Here is a 16,557-nt window from a genome sequence, read left to right as displayed (position 1 = left end):
GGCAGGGACAGGCTAGGATAGGAAGGAGAAGACAACCAACAGCTCTTATAAGAGCTAAATTCCAGGGAGAAGCTTGTCAGTGTAACGTGGCACTGACGGGCTCAATCGCCACAACCCAGCTTTCCCAGGATCCTCAATGGAACACACTGACAGTGTATTCCCGTATACCCCATATATACACCCCAAATCCCCGTTCCAACGGTGTGCCCCCCCACCTTCACCACAGAAATACACTGCAAGTCCCCTAGCAATAGAATTGGGGCTATATACACCCACTATTTTTGCTACTGCCATATAGTGCCATTGTCTGACTGGGAATTCAAAGAATATATTGGGGTTACAAATACCCTCATTTCTTGCTACTGCCATATAGTGCCAGTTTCTGACTGGTAATTCAAAGAATATATTGGGGTTACGTGCACCCACAATTTTTGCTACTGGTATATAGTGCCATTGTCTGACTGGTAATTCAAAGAATATATTGGGGTTACAAATACCCTCATTTCTTGCTACTGCCATATAGTGCCAGTTTCTGACTGGTAATTCAAAGAATATATTGGGGTTACGTGCACCCACAATTTTTGCTACTGGTATATAGTGCCAGTTTCTAACTGGGAATTCAAAATGCACAAGGCTCCCGGAAAGGGACGTGGACGAGGCCGTGGGCGAGGTGGGGGGAATGGTTCTGGGGAGCAAGGTAGCAGTGAAGCCACAGGGCGTCCCGTGCCTACTCCTGTGGGGCAGCAAGCATTGCGCCACTCCACAGTGCCAGGGTTGCTTGCCACATTAACTAAACTGCAGGGTACAAACCTTAGTAGGCCCGAGAACCAGGAACAGGTCTTGCAATGGCTGTCAGAGAACGCTTACAGCACATTGTCCAGCAGCCAGTCAGACTCTGCCTCCTCTCCTCCTATTACCCAACAGTCTTGTCCTCCTTCCTCCCAAAATTCCCAAGCTTCACAGAACAATAACCCCAACTGTCCCTGCTCCCCAGAGCTGTTCTCCGCTCCTTTCATTGTCCCTCAACCTGCCCCTCCATGTCACGATTCCACGAACCTAACAGAGGAGCATCTGTGTCCAGATGCTCAAACACTAGAGTCTCCTCCATCTCCGTTCGATTTGGTGGTGGATGACCAGCAACCCACCCTCATCGACGATGATGTGATGCAGTTGCCGTCAGGGCATCCAGTTGACCGGCGCATTGTGCGGGAGGAGGAGATGAGACAGGAGTTGGAAGAGGAAGTGGTGGATGATGAGGACACTGACCCGACCTGGACAGGGGGGATGTCAAGCGGGGAAAGTAGTGTGGATGTTGAGGCAGGTGCAGCACCAAAAAGGGTAGCTAGAGGCAGAGGCAGAGGTCAGCAGCTTAGGCGAAGCCAGGCCACACCCGGATGTTCCAGTTCGTACCCAGCCCCGAAAAACTCCCACCTCGAGGGCACGTTTCTCGAAGGTGTGGAGTTTTTTCAAGGAATGCGCCGAGGACAGATATAGTGTTGTCTGCACAATTTGCCTCTCGAAATTGATTAGGGGCTCTGAGAAGAGCAACCTGTCCACCACTTCAATGCGCCGTCATTTGGAATCCAAGCACTGGAATCAGTGGCAGGCAGCAACGGCAGGACAAAGGCCGCCTGCCGTTCACGCCCCTGCCACTGCCTCTGCCTCTGCCTCTGCCACTGCCACTGCTGACTGTGCTGGCGATGCACTCCAGAGGACGAGCCAGGACACCACTTCATCTGCCTCCGCCACTTTGTTGACTTCTTCCTCATCCTCCCCTGTTCCTGTCTTATCTCCTTCTCCTGCACCATCAAAGGCACCATCAGGCGCTTCTTTACAACAACCCACCATCTCTCAGACATTGGAGCGGCGGTAGAAATACACTGCTAACCACCCACACACGCAAGCCTTGAACGCCAACATCGCTAAACTGCTGGCCCAGGAGATGTTGGCGTTCCGGCTTGTTGAAACTCCCACCTTCCTGGACCTGATGGCAACTGCGGCACCTCGCTATGCCGTCCCTAGCCGTCACTACTTCTCCCGGTGTGCCGTCCCCGCCTTGCACCAGCACGTGTCACTCAACATCAGGCGGGCCCTTAGTTCCGCGCTTTGCACAAAGGTCCACTTGACCACCGACGCGTGGACAAGTGCATGCGGACAGGGACGCTACATTTCACTGACGGCACACTGGGTGAATGTAGTTGAGGCTGGGACTGCTTCCCAAACTGGCCCGGTGTACCTCGTCTCCCCGCCTAACATTCCTGGCAGGGACACGAGAAGAACACCCCCCTCCTCCTCCTCCTCTACCGCCTCCTCCTCCGCCACCGCCTCCTCCTCCGCTGTTAGATTGACCCCAGCTATGAGTTGGAAACGTTGCAGCACTGGCGTTGGTAGACGTCAGCAGGCTGTGCTGAAGCTGATCAGCTTGGGGGACAGACAGCACACTGCCTCCGAGGTGAGGGATGCCCTCCTCGATGAGACGGCAATATGGTTTGAGCCGCTGCACCTGGGCCCAGGCATGGTCGTTTGTGATAACGGACGGAACCTGGTAGCAGCTCTGGAGCTTGCCGGACTCCAACATGTTCCATGCCTGGCCCACGTCTTCAACCTAGTGGTGCAACGTTTCCTAAAGAGCTACCCCAATGTTACAGAGCTACTGGTGAAAGTGCGGCGCATGTGCGCCCACTTTCGCAAGTCGACAGTAGCCGCTGCTAGCTTAAAATCTCTCCAGCAATGCCTGCATGTGCCACAACACCGGCTTTTGTGCGACGTCCCCACACGCTGGAACTCAACGTTTCAGATGTTGAATAGAGTGGTTGAGCAGCAGAGACCTTTGATGGAATACCAGCTACAAAACCCTAGGGTGCCACAAAGTCAGCTGCCTCAGTTTCACATCCATGAGTGGCCATGGATGAGAGACCTTTGTGACATCCTACGGGTCTTTGAGGAGTCCACAAGGAGGGTGAGCTCTGAGGATGCGATGGTGAGCCTTACAATCCCGCTCTTGTGTGTTCTGAGAGAATCCCTGATTGACATCAGGGATAACTCAGATCACACAGCGGAGTCAGGGATAGCATCCGATCCGTCACAGCTGGAGAGTAGGTCCACACATCTGTCCGCTTCATCGCGTTTAATGGAGGAGGAGGAAGAGGAGGAAGAGGAGAGGGAGGTGGAAGAAGAGTTGTCCGATGATGTGATGGTGATACAGGAGGCTTCCGGGCAACTTCGAATCGTCCCATTGTTGCAGCGCGGATGGGTAGACATGGAGGATGAGGAGGAAATGGAGATTGAACTTTCCGGTGGGGCCAGAGGAGTCATGCCAACTAACACTGTGGCAGACATGGCTGAGTTCATGTTGGGGTGCTTTACAACCGACAAGCGTATTGTCAAAATCATGGAGGACAACCAGTACTGGATCTTTGCTATCCTTGACCCCCGGTATAAAAACAACATCTCGTCTTTTATTCCGGTAGAGGGGAGGGCCAATCGCATCAATGCTTGCCACAGGCAATTGGTGCAGAATATGATGGAGATGTTTCCAGCATGTGACGTTGGCGGCAGGGAGGGCAGTTCCTCCAGTAGGCGACCAAGTTCTCACCGGTCCACACAAACGAGGGGCACACTGTCTAAGGTCTGGGACACCTTGATGGCACCCCCTCGCCAAAGTGCCGCCACGGAGGGTCCTAGTGTCACCAGGCGTGAGAAGTATAGGCGCATGTTGCGGGAATACCTTTTCCGACCACAGCCCTGTCCTCTCCGACCCCTCTGCGCCCTACATGTATTGGGTGTCGAAGTTGGACCTGTGGCTTGAACTTGCCCTATATGCCTTGGAGGTGCTGTCCTGTCCTGCCGCCAGCGTCCTATCTGAGAGGGTGTTCAGTGCAGCCGGTGGCATCATCACTGACAAGCGCACCCGTCTGTCAGCTGAGAGTGCCGACCGGCTCACTTTGATAAAAATGAACCACCACTGGATAGAGCCTTCATTTTTGTGCCCACCTGTGTAAAGCACCCCAACATGAAACTCCATGTCTGTACTCAACCTCTCCAATTCCTCCACATCCTCATACTCATCCACCATAAGCGTTGCACAATTCTGCTAATACTAGGCTCCCTCCACCCTGATTTCCCCCAACTCTGCTGGTTAGAGGTTCCCTCCACCCTGATTTCCACCAACTCTGCTGGTTAGAGGCTCCCTCCACCCTGATTTCCCCCAACTCTGCTGGTTAGAGGCTCCCTCCACCCTGCTTTCCCACAACTCTGCTGGTTAGAGGCTCCCTCCACCCTGCTTTCCCACAACTCTGCTGGTTAGAGCCTCCCTCCACCCTGCTTTCCCACAACTCTGCTGGTTAGAGGCTCCCTCCACCATGAATTTGCCCAAACTGGGCTGGTTAGAGGCTCCCTCCACCCTGATTTCCACCAACTCTGCTGGTTAGAGGCTCCCTCCACCCTGATTTCCACCAACTCTGCTGGTTAGAGGCTCCCTACAACCTGATTTCCCCCAACTCTGCTGGTTAGAGGCTCCCTCCACCCTGCTTTCCCACAACTCTGCTGGTTAGAGGCTCCCTCCACCATGAATTGGTCCAAACTGGGGTTTTTAGAGGCTCCCTCCACCATGAATTTCCCAAAACTTGGCTGTTTAGAGGCTCCCTCCACCATGAATTGGTCCAAACTGGGCTGGTTAGAGGCTCCCTCCACCATGAACTTCCCATAGCTTGGCTGTTTAGAGGCTCCCTCCACCATGAATTGGTCCAAACTGGGCTGTGTTAGCGTTGTCATTTACCTTACCCCAGGACCGACCAGGTAGACCATATAATCAGATATTAAAGACAGACACACACGAGTTAGATTTCTGTGCGTCCGGACAGAGCTCTGCAAAGTTCTGCCCAGAATCAGTTTATTTTATAGTAAGTATTGTCATTGAGAATTAACCAATCAAAGAGTATATCAGAAGTCAACCAATCAGATTAGATCAAAATTCCACCAATACAGTTATTGTCAACAATCCTAAATTTTCCAATCATGTACTGACAGACTGGTCAGGCGTCATGCATAACCTGGCCAAAAATACATTCTTTTAGTATGACACTAAAGAAATCTGGGGACTTTCCCTACATCTGGCATCTATCATTGGTCAGCTAATTGGTCTGAAAATGATAACCGTTGGCAGTTCTTTCCTGATTTCCAAGAATCAAGAGTACAACCACATCTTGAACATCTGGTATTCTGTTCTGGCTAACTAACCAGCACACTGTTCAGATGTGGGTTAGCTAACTTGAATATGGAGTAGAGGATACAAAATGGCTGCTGTGTGTACCAATAAGAATACACATCAATTGAACTACTCTAACAACTCCCCTCTTTTTATCATTTTCATACAAGGCCCATATTTTCCTAACTACCTCCCTTTTTCTCATGGATAGCAAAACAGAACCACCCTACATACTCAAAGTGTGTGAATACTAATTCCACAGATTGAGGGATGCAATCTGTCTGCCATCATAAGTATCATATGTTCTAACCTAGAACATAAACAAAAACATAACATTGAATAAGAAATCAGATAATCTTTGAGACTCATGATTGAGGAATCGGCTGTAATGTGAGGCTTGAATCCACGTCGGCTTTCCATCCAGTTTCACTGAGGTGAATATGGTTAGCTGGACCTGGAATGGACCATCGAACCGCGCATCCACCAAGGATCTCCTGATGTGTCGCCTCACAGTAACCCAATCTCCAGGCTGTAGAGAATGAGTCTCCTCCAATGAGTCAGGATCTGGAATAGAGCTGAGACCACAGTTAGGAATCTATGGAAGATTCTTATGCATATATATCCCTGCATAGTCTGCCCTGTCAGAATGTCTGATAAGAAGCTATTGTGGAAAATTAAAATCAATCTTTGGGTTTTAGTTTATAAGTTCCTTTCACTAACTTAGAATCTGGAGGGAAAGGAAACTGAAAATATACATTAATCATATGCTATTAATGTTTCTATCACATAGTCAGGACATCAGACTACATCTGGACAATTATGAACAATACAATCCAAATCTAGGGCTTAGGCTAATTTCTCCTGTCATGAATGTGCCTTACGGAGAATACAAATGCAACAACCAATAAATACTTCCCAATACTCTGGGAACAGCATGGGGGTAAGAAACACTTGTTATATCCCCATGGTATAAATTTTCTTTATTACCCATGTGGTAAATTCCATTATCACTTTGATGGTCCCGGGGATCTTACTTACACTACATCAGTCCCGTTTGTGGTGGTTTTCTTCACCAGATATGCCCCAAGCCATCCTGAAGGGAAACAACTACACACAAGCACATACTTATACCATCTCACCTTTAATAATCGTATATACTCAATCTGCAATCCCTGGTACAGGTACAAGGGCTTCAGGCCTAACTCTTTGGCCTAACACATGCCATATGAGCTTACATATATATATCTGACCGTAGTGATGCTAAATCCTGCAGCTGCCCATCCTCCGCTCACCAGGTCACACATGGCTACGACTAAACAGTACACTTAGTAAGAAGCTGCTTATACCATCAATGGGGACAATGCTGTCAGCAAAGATACTCTCTTACCACCGAACACCAGGACTTGTACATCCTCTTTCCAAGTCTCCTCTCCTCCTGGACCGTTCTCGGTGCATCAGTGTCGTAAAACCTGAAAAGAGAGCTAAAAGGTTTGGGTCTGACCCCTTATCAGTAAAACATGTCCCCTAGGCCTATGCAGCTGGGCTAATGGCAGTGTCTGCCCACATGTTACCTCTACTTTCTTTCATATCAGCCTTGGTGTGTGCCATGACTTCCAACTATACCCACCTGTGTGGGGGCAGCAGCAGAGTCTCCATCACTACCTGAGTAGCCTGGAAATCCTTTTAGGCTTAACATTAAGCATACAGAAAATTCTCGCTCTCCAGATCGGACCATAATTCTACTATATCAAACACCTACCCTCAGACATTGTACCATGTTCAAGCGATGGCTTCTAGTTCAGCTAAGACCCTTGGAGTCTCATAATAGGTCTCCTGTCTCCTTACACTTAGTTTACCTCATTATTCGGTGACTGTGGCATATCTGATACAGGATCCACCATCTTTCCCAAATCCAAGACCATCTATAATAGAACTCAATAAAAAAATTATCAATAGATTCTTAAGTTGTCTTAGTGAGAGAGTTATACCGGTCAAAGCTAGACAATCCAAGAAGAGCCGGTATTATCTTATCATGCTGCAGCTGGCATAGCTTCCTATCACACTCATAGCTGCGGCTGGGTATTCCCCCCTGTCTCATAGCTGTGTCTTGTGTAGGACTACAGACCTCGGCAATCTCTCTTAAAGAAACAGAAACACATTTGTACAATCTCATAATATCAATACAATAAAGTTAGGCAAATATTCACAATATACATATATCAGCAGAGTAAGCAGAAACATCAACTGAAGGATAAGATCAATCTCCTGATCACACAACAAAATCATACACAAAACATTACACAGCAGATATGGGAGTGAATTCTCATTTACTTCGTATAGAACAAAATAATTTTGTTCTCTTTTTCTTAAAAAAAAACCAAAACATCATTACAAAGATAATCTGTGCTACGTTTTTTTTTTTTCCCATCGACATGCACACACACATTTTTAAATTCAGACACCTCACTGAGTTTCTAAGTTTCAATAACGGTTTTCCTACAATGGGGAACAATCCTATTATGTGCATATTATCACATCACTTTATGTTTCAACATTCTGAGTTCCATCTTTTTTTACATCCTAAACTTAGGCAAAATACTTAAACCTCCTGTCTTGGATGCCAGGACTGTAATATCAAATAAATATCAAATAAATATGCTAACTAATTGAACAATCAAGCTTAATACTTATCCCCTGCGTCCTCAATCCCTTGGACAGCATCAGTTAACCCAGTGATTAACACTAACTGGTTGTTCAAACTCTGTATTACTATCTGTAACCTCATAAACAACAATTCCCTCCCCTCCTTCCATTCTAGTACTGGTTCTATTCATGTAGTCACATCAGTTAGAACTTTCTTAATTCTGCCTATAAATGGAGCACCTACTTCCCCCAGTACACAAAAATGATAAATCAAGAAACATCACAATCACAAGTCACATATACCCTTCCCAAAAGTTTCTGGAAACCTGATGGATTTTCATATAACCATATAGGAAAACACACTTACTGGACTAGTCACTGTAAGCTGATCATTCTGCAGGGTTTGTCCCATTATATGCAGAGTACACATCTTCCTTCATGTTCACCTGGTGTACTAGACACTTGTACTATAACTCTCCTAGGTACTCTAGGAAACTTCATCTTTCAGTATCCAAGCGTCCGTTCTAGGGAGAAATTTGCACCATGCTCTCACCTTCAAACTTTTTCCACCTCCAGACATCAGAGCAACCTGTGGCTGGCATACCAGCCTTCTTAAGAATCCTTGCCGAATCCTTAATGGCAGCTTTCCTTTTTCTGCTCTGACTAAATCCCTTATCGTAATCTTGGGGCCAATCCTCTCTGATTTGGCTTCCCTTCCGGATTTAGTGAGAACAGTTCCCATAGCATTCAGTCAAGGGTTGCGACCCCTGTCTCTGATTCGTTCCGCTATGGTCAGTACTAGCAAACTAAAGTTTGCTACCGTACAACTAAGTTCTGTTGGATGTCACAAGGAGGAGAAAATGTAGCAGCCTCTAAGTCTGCAACGAGGTGAGGGCAACGTCCTGTGACAAATTCTCACCCACAAGTGTAATCTGAAATCGTACTTCGAGATTCTAGACACCTGGAAATGTAGAATCCACAGCAACTGATCAAATGATCATTGCAATATACTCAACAAACAACCTTCATAAACGTTCAGAACAACTTACAGTAAAACTTGCAATCCTGCACTTCTCTGCCTCAGTATAATTTTCTAGTTGATCAAGATTCTGAGGACATCTAAAATCTATCTCCACCAGATGACACAACTTATTTTCCTCAATATCACTCAATCACAGTTTAGCATTCTCAATCCAGTACTTTCCAACTTCATCCTGGCTCTATCACTTTAACAAATCTTTCATATTCTTCTTCTAATCGGCCAGCATTAACATAGATGGTATCCCACATTGGCGTCTGCATTTTCTGGCTACGCAAATGCTTAAAAAAATGTACTGAATAATAACAGTCCAACAATTGTTAAAGCAAAACCTTTTAGACCGGGAACAAATAATGCATATTAGTGTGTTAGTGACATGCGTTAATGTTGCTTCGACTTTAAACAGCAAGACATGAAACACAGACACAGACAAGCTGCACTGAGAGGAAACCCTCCCCTCTGCAGAAGTTAACTCTTCAACAAAGAGGTGAAGGAGACCAAGACAAACAGGTCAAAAAAGATGAAAAAACTGAATTTAATCAAAAAAACAAATATTGGAGAGTGTTCTTAATGACTTTGTGGCAAGTTTACCCATAAAATATTCTTTTGGCCAGATGCCAAGAGACCACACCTAAATTCAGGCACCCACATACGCTCACATAGTCTCATTCAAGGAGTCTTAATGTCCATCAAACAAACAACATACGATCATACAATAAATAGAACAAGAAGTCAAGAAGATACCTTATCTTATACAATAGCAACAACAGTTTTTTTTTCCCTAATTGGCAACAGCACAAATGAACACGCACTACTCAACTCAAGTCTGTAAGTAGAATCTTTTCTCCTTAAATCAAAACAGCAATAGCCAAATCAAACAGTTAACTCCTTCCTGCTGTCAAGACACGTTAATCAATTTACATGAAATAACTTCTAAACCACTTCACACAATACCATACAATGGTACCAAAACATGTTACAGACAAACAGAAGACATAAAAGAATAAAAGAGACAGATAGAAAAGAAGACATACATCTGAGTATACAATCCACCTGGGGTGAATGCCTTGTGGTCCCTCCAATGAACTGATAGGAGCAGTACTCTCTACCAAAGGAAAGCACAGTGGGGCATTGCCCTCACTTACCTAGGATATATGCGTTCCTCTGACAGAAAAGCACCTCCCAACACCCAGTCCACAAAAGGGTTCATTGGCATTATGCCCGCATTCTCCACCAAGTTGTTAGCGTTGTCATTTACCTTACCCCAGGACCGACCAGGTAGACCATATAATCAGATATTAAAGACAGACACACACGAGTTAGATTTCTGTGCGTCCGGACAGAGCTCTGCAAAGTTCTGCCCAGAATCAGTTTATTTTATAGTAAGTATTGTCATTGAGAATTAACCAATCAAAGAGTATATCAGAAGTCAACCAATCAGATTAGATCAAAATTCCACCAATACAGTTATTGTCAACAATCCTAAATTGTCCAGTCATGTACTGACAGACTGGTCAGGCGTCATGCATAACCTGGCCAAAAATACATTCTTTTAGTATGACACTAAAGAAATCTGGGGACTTTCCCTACATCTGGCATCTATCATTGGTCAGCTAATTGGTCTGAAAATGATAACCGTTGGCAGTTCTTTCCTGATTTCCAAGAATCAAGAGTACAACCACATCTTGAACATCTGGTATTCTGTTCTGGCTAACTAACCAGCACAAAGGTTCAGATGTGGGTTAGCTAACTTGAATATGGAGTAGAGGATACAAAATGGCTGCTGTGTGTACCAATAAGAATATACATCAATTGAACTACTCTAACAGCTGTTTAGAGGCTCCCTCCACCATGAATTGGTCCAAACTGGGCTGGTTAGAGGCTCCCTCCACCATGAATTGGTCCAAACTGGGCTGGTTAGAGGCTCCCTCCACCATGAATTGGTCCAAACTGGGCTGGATAGAGGCTCCCTCCACCATGAATTTCCCAAAACTTGGCTGTTTAGAGGTTCCCTCCACCATGAATTGGTCCAAACTGGGGTTTTTAGAGGCTCCCTCCACCATGAACTTCCCATAGATTGGCTGTTTAGAGGCTCCCTCCACCATGAATTTCCCAAAACTTGGCTGTTTAGAGGCTCCCTCCACCATGAATTGGTCCAAACTGGGCTGGTTAGAGGCTCCCTCCACTATGAATTGGTCCAAACTGGGCTGGTTAGAGGCTCCCTCCACCATGAATTGGTCCAAACTGGGGTTTTTAGAGGCTCCCTCCACCATGAATTGGTCCAAACTGGGCTGTTTAGAGGCTCCCTCCACCATGAATTGGTCCAAACTGGGGTTTTTAGAGGCTCCCTCCACAATGAACTTCCCATAGCTTGGCTGTTTAGAGGCTCCCTCCACCATGAATTGGTCCAAACTGGGGTTTTTAGAGGCTCCCTCCACCATGAATTTCCCAAAACTTGGCTGTTTAGAGGCTCCCTCCACCATGAATTGGTCCAAACTGGGCTGGTTAGAGGCTCCCTCCACTATGAATTGGTCCAAACTGGGCTGGTTAGAGGCTCCCTCCACCATGAATTGGTCCAAACTGGGGTTTTTAGAGGCTCCCTCCACCATGAATTGGTCCAAACTGGGGTTTTTAGAGGCTCCCTCCACCATGAACTTCCCATAGCTTGGCTGTTTAGAGGCTCCCTCTACCATGAATTTCCCAAGACTTGGCTGTTTAGAGGCTCCCTCCACCATGAATTGGTCCAAACTGGGCTGTTTAGAGGCTCCCTCCACCATGAATTGGTCCAAACTGGGCTGTTTAGAGGCTCCCTCCACCATGAATTTGCCCAAACTCTGCTGGTTAGAGGCTCAATCCACCCTGATTTTCAAAACAAATGTTGGTGCCAACCTCAACTTACTACAAGGGCCAAATTCACTGCTGGTGACAAGCTCTCCTCACTCCAAGTGCCAAATACACATGTTTCAAGGTGTTTTCCTACTGTCTGAGAGGTGGTATTGAGTGTGTAAAGTGTGTAGTTGTTAGGCTGTGATGTTGGGGTAATAGAGAGTCTTTCGTGTGTTAGATGCCCCCAGACATGCTTCCCCTGCTGTCCCAGTGTCATTCCAGAGGTGTTGGCATCATTTCCTGGGGTGTCATAGTGGACTTGGTGACCCTCCAGACATGGATTTGGGTTTCCCCCTTAACGAGTATATGTTCCCCATAGACTATAATGGGGTTCGAAACCCGTTCGAACACACGAACAGTGAGCGGCTGTTCGAATCGAATTTCGAACCTCGAACATTTTAGTGTTCGCTCATCTCTAACATCCATATCTACAGCCATATCTACATCTATATCTACAGCCATATGTACAGCCAGATCTACATCCATATCTACATCCATATCTACAGCCATATCTACATCTATATCTACAGCCATATGTACAGCCAGATCTACATCCATATCTACAGCCATATCTGCAGTCAGATCTACAGCCATATCTACAGCCATATGTACAGCCATATCTACAGCCAAATCTACAGCCAGATCTACATCCATATCTACAGCCATATGTACAGCCATATCTGCAGTCGTATCACTTCAGTTGCATCTTCAGCCACATTCATAGCTTGGTATTGTAGGGCAGGTAGTATGAGGATTTGTAGTATATAAGGTTTCTAGAGGCTGGTACATTCCTAATCAGTTTAGTGGCGGTCGAGTCCATTTAAGGTGTCACATGGCCTCTTCAGTGGTGGTTGAGGAGTCCGGGGGAAGTTGCAGGCAAGTTATTGTGGACTTATTATAATTAATAGAGGAGGTTAAACCTCATGGTGGTGACAGGCTGAGCTTTGGTAATGGCCGGCCTGAAGGATGTGGTAATACTAACGTCATCCAGGGGCGAGCACAGGGGGTAAGCACAGGGTCTCTGGTGTCCTTAAAGTGTACTGGCTCTGCTAGAATTACAAGCTGGAGCGGCCTCCCCTGTATTGCTGTCTGGCCGAGGGATGTATGTCAGACAGCCGGGGATCTCACAGTATCCGGGAATCCCAGTGGTCTAGCACTTCTCCTGACTCCTTTTGTCATTTTTTTACTTCTGTATTTTTAATAAAGCTGTGGCCATTTTGACACCCAAAATAAAGTGTTTTGCGCATTTATTCCAAAGTCACTATTTCCTGTAGTTTGGGTGGTTTTAGGGAGGAGTGAGGGACATCCCATATCCAAAAGTCTTGCTATAAAATTGTCACTTTGCCAACACACTCTTGCTGCGGCATTGTCTCCCATACAGGGATAACTGGCAGGATTGTCCAGGTTATTGTTTCTTCCTAAGGGTTAGTTCACAAGGGGAGTGGAAGGGTGGACTTTGGCACTGAGTGTGATGCGGGGAGCCACGTCACTCTCGGGCAAAAACCCGCCTGCTACGACTGTCACAGTTTTCGTGGGTTCAAATGAATGGGTTGACCCTGGAGGTTGCTGCCGCGAGGCGGACGCCATGGCTTGATGAGCTATGGAGTCCGCCTGAAGAAAGGGCAGCTCGTTTCTTTTTTCCGCTAGCGGTCTCCATAGACCACCATTGTGAGGGGGCGGATTATGATGTGGATTCTGCACCATAATCCGCCCCCTCTGTACCCGTGTAAATGGGCCCTAAGTGTCAGGGTCATAGAATCCTTTCCCTATCAGGAGATATTTTAGCTTTTCCAGCTGCCAGGCCGGGCACATCTCCCTGTATCATCCTCCTCCATTTACTGCACTGCTGCTGATGCTGCTCCTAAATAGTGACCACCACTAGCCAGACATGTTACTGGCCCAATGGTCGGGCAGTGGAGACATCTGGACTATTAGATATTATTTTGGGGCCTTTTATTACATTGTGATCCCTGTGTCTGCACTACTGCAGCTCAGATCATATAGATCACCACTGCAAGGACTGTCCCGCCCAATCTCAGTAAATCTGTAGTCTGACTACCTGACACCTGCACCCACAGCTCAGTTGTCAGTCACTAGCTAGCTCCGCCCCTTCCTTTCCTGCTGTCACATGACCGGCTCTTCCTCCTGCTCTGACTCTGTGGCTGTGTGAGCGGTGTCAGTGGGGGGCGCTATTAACCTGCAGGTCAGTGCATTCACCTCACTACTGGATAGACCTGTGCCCTGTACACATTACAGTAGCCGGCTAGTCAGAGACTACAACCCCCAGCCGCAGGCTGTCAGGAGATGATGGCGGTTGTACAGAGCCGCAGGAACACTTCCATCTTACCGCTCCTGCAGGACTACAACTCCCAGCATGGTAACTGTAGAGACCCCAGCAATGCTGCTCCAGTCACTGGGGCATTTATCGGCCTCTTGTACCTTCTCCTTCTAATTCTGCCCCTTCTTGTAAGTTTCCTCCTCTGTGTGTAAAATGGATCAGGTGTTTGTGTCTATTCTGAAGGATTTTACAGCAGATTCCTCACTTTACTGTATTGTCGGGGATAGTGGGCGTGGCCTATCTGGGGTAACATTTTACAATAGATTTATACAAAATAGGGCCAAAAAAACCGGGATGACTGCAGTCCAGGACATGAGTAGTGTAAAACACCCCAAATATCTGACAGTAGGGGAATCACAAGTTTAGGTGAATTTTGGGCAAAATTTATGACACAATTGAGCCTTTTTAGTAAATTAGGTGCAAAGAATGCCGAGGTATAAAAAGTGCAAATGATAAATGACCCCCAGTGTATATCCCGCCCGCCCTGCACTCTCCGTATACACCGCCCACCCCTCACTCTGTATATAATGGACGACTACTCCCTGCTGTCCCTGTATCTTTGTCAGAGTGAATGTAATGATGATATATGGTATTTGGGAAAACTGGACAGCTGAGGAGGGTCTCGGACTAGAGATGAGTCAATCGGTTCATTTAGATCTGGATTCGACCCGTATGTTCCAAATTATTTGGTTTTTAATGACCCCAAACAATTTGTGATTCGTCTCCGATGATTTTAAATGGCCGCTGTGACTAGATGAGAGCGGGACCTCCGCCACTATTCTCAGCAGTGTTCCCGCTGTCACAGAAGAGCCGCTGCCGCTACTGAATTCAATGATGATAATAAATTGGTAAATCCAACCTAAGACCAACAAGAAGACACAACAGATTCCACCGTGTCATTATATATATATACAATCAGTACACAGCACTGGATACGTCTGCATAGTGTGCTTGGTATCGCAGCTCAGACCAATGCCAAGACATCACATGACCTGTAAGAGGGAGCGGCAGGGAGACGACCCAACAGATCTTCAGTAGATGACCTAACCGCATTTTTTTTTGTTGCAGAACTTGCAGCTGTTTTTGAACCAAAGCCAGGAGCGGAGTGAGCAGAAGAAGAAGTGTGAGGGGCTTCCTAGATGCCTCCTAGTCTGTTTTTGTAGCTTCTCCTGACATTAGCCCAGAAAATTCTCCAAATTCTAAATAAGCCTAAAGCTCAGGCCTCACGTTGCGGAAAAGCATCATCTGCTCATCACATATAGACAAGGTGTCAGGATGCCACTGTGTATTTCTCCATGGAGGAGTGGGAGTATTTAGAAGGACACAAGGATCTGTACAAGGAGGTGATGATGGAGGATCAGCAACCCCTCACATCAGCAGGTAAGAGGAGACCTTCCTGATGATAGACCGGGTATGAGTCACCTAGACTCCCCCATCATCTGCTCATCACATATAGACAATGTATTCAGTCACTGTGTATATTTCCTATAGATGGATCCAGTCAGAGAAATCCTCCAGAGAGATGTCCCAGTCCTCCATATTCCCAGGATTGTCCAGAGGATCCAGAGCTGAATGTCCCACTGGATCCTCAGGTAGATGAAGCTGAGATTTCTGTAGATCCTCTATAGATTGATGCCATGAAGCTTTCTACTACACGTCTCGGCAGCAGTGGAGTGTCCGCTCTATTGGATGATATTGTTGGCTGTGCTCGGTCGTGGCTACAAATGGTTTCTGGTCCCATAATAGATTGTGGTGAACTTCCATCTGTTTGGACATCGACTTGGTCGTTGATCTTCAGTGTAGATAAAGGTCTAGTTCTGCAGTGTAGATGGAAATCATGGACTAAATAACAGCACAATGCCAGTCAGCTGCTGCTAAGGCTAACACATTACTGTCATGTACTCAATAGAAGGTATCATTGACCTGCGAGTTATCAACATAATCTCAGGATCTTCTTTTTTCTCACGTCCTTCATGTTGGATTTTTACAGGAAAGTGATGACAGTAGAAGGACGAGTGGCCTGGAGATCCCCATATCAGTGTCAGAGAAGGGTAAGAACCTTTCATCCATCTTGTGTTTTCTTCTTTTATACATTGCAGCAGTGGTGAGCACCCCCCCCCTATATATATACTTTTTTTTTTTTTTTGCATTTATTAGAACCCCTAGGGGTGTTGAACCCCAGGGGGTCTGATCACTAATGCAATGCATTACAATGCATTTTTTTTTTTTTTTTGAAATGAGAAGTGTGGTGCTGTTTTTTAACTGTAATATTTTTACACAATTTTTGCAAACTTTAATTTTTTTTATTTTTTTGCTGTCTCAAAAGGAGACTTGAAACTGATATCATTTGATCCTTTGTACCATGTACTGTAACACTTCTGTATTACTGTATATAGAACCTTCCTCTGTATTTGGCCAAGCCTCTATAGCAACCCCATGGTACCC

General features: G+C 46.2%; 1 protein-coding gene and 1 pseudogene across 1 annotated transcript in view; one reads left to right on the top strand and one right to left on the bottom strand.

Annotated features, from left to right (window-relative positions):
- LOC142196122 (uncharacterized) overlaps positions 1-16,557 on the bottom strand; it is a 783,446-nt pseudogene that overhangs the window by 319,019 nt on the left and 447,870 nt on the right.
- LOC142196229 (uncharacterized) overlaps positions 1-16,557 on the top strand; it is a 203,216-nt gene that overhangs the window by 159,487 nt on the left and 27,172 nt on the right.

Source organism: Leptodactylus fuscus, chromosome 2 (genome assembly GCF_031893055.1).
Source record: "Leptodactylus fuscus isolate aLepFus1 chromosome 2, aLepFus1.hap2, whole genome shotgun sequence".
NCBI lineage: Eukaryota > Metazoa > Chordata > Amphibia > Anura > Leptodactylidae > Leptodactylus > Leptodactylus fuscus.
The sequence above is the reverse complement of the archived record's forward strand: the minus strand, read 5'-3'. Positions and strand labels throughout refer to the sequence as shown.